Source organism: Schistocerca piceifrons, chromosome 8, assembly GCF_021461385.2.
Source record: "Schistocerca piceifrons isolate TAMUIC-IGC-003096 chromosome 8, iqSchPice1.1, whole genome shotgun sequence".
NCBI classification, from domain to species: domain Eukaryota; kingdom Metazoa; phylum Arthropoda; class Insecta; order Orthoptera; family Acrididae; genus Schistocerca; species Schistocerca piceifrons.
Genome location: NC_060145.1, coordinates 141,777,357 through 141,778,327, shown reverse-complemented (window position 1 = coordinate 141,778,327; position 971 = coordinate 141,777,357). Strand labels below are relative to the sequence as shown.

The window sequence follows — 971 nt, the reverse complement described above, 5'->3', positions numbered from 1 at the left end:
CCGCTAACTTATCATGATACTAAATGTTCAAATGTGTGTGACTTTCTAAGGGACCAAACTTGTGAGGTCATCAGTCCCTAGACTTACACACTACTTAAACCAACTTATCCTAAGAACAACACACACACATCGGTGTCCGAGGGAGGGGCCGCACAGTTCGTGACATGGTGTCTCAACCGCGCGGCTATCATGATTCCGCTCAAACCCTTCGGCATAGGTTGTAAACTATTTTTCGTTTTAAGTATGTCAGTATATGAAAAGTGCACAAAATTTTGACTTAAAAATATGTTACGGAATCTGAGTACATTTTGTAAACATATGCGAGAGTATGGAGTGCTTACTTTACGTCACGAATGGCTCAGTCTGATAGCCCTAGACCTATTTGCAAAAAACCTGAAATCTAACGTATGTGCCACAATCACGGCGAAGCATAATACACTCCGTCTGCAGGCCAAAAGTGGCCCATCGAGACCATCCGACCGCCGTGTCATTCACAGTTGAGGATGCGAATAGGAGGGGCGTGTGGTCAGCACACCGCTCTCCCGGTCGTTATGATGGTTTTCTGTGACCGGAGCCGCTGCTATTCGGTCGAGTAGCTCCTCAATTGGCATCACGAGGCTGAGTGCACCCCGAAAAATGACAACAGCGCGTGGCGGCCCGGACGATCACCCACTAAAGTACCGGCCACGTCCGACAGCGCTTAACTTCGGTGATCTGACGGGAACCGGTGTATCCACTGCGGCAAGGCCGTTGCCTGAAGCATAAACCGATGAGCAATTATTCTCGCAGTTTTTGCACCACTACTTACCTTCCAGGTTGTAAAACACACAAAAAATAGGAAATGGTTTGTGTTGACCACCGTCTATAAAATACTTATGCTTTTTTCCAGTTTTGCTTCACACAGACCAACGTTCCTGCAGAAGGCACAACTGTGATTACACTTCATGCCTGAAATTAAGTGAAAATTGGAA

General features: G+C 46.5%; 1 pseudogene; it reads right to left on the bottom strand.

The window, feature by feature from the left end:
- Window positions 1–637: 637 nt before the first annotated feature.
- Window positions 638–755, bottom strand: LOC124712942 (annotated as a pseudogene).
- Between the last annotated feature and the right edge of the window lie 216 nt (window positions 756–971).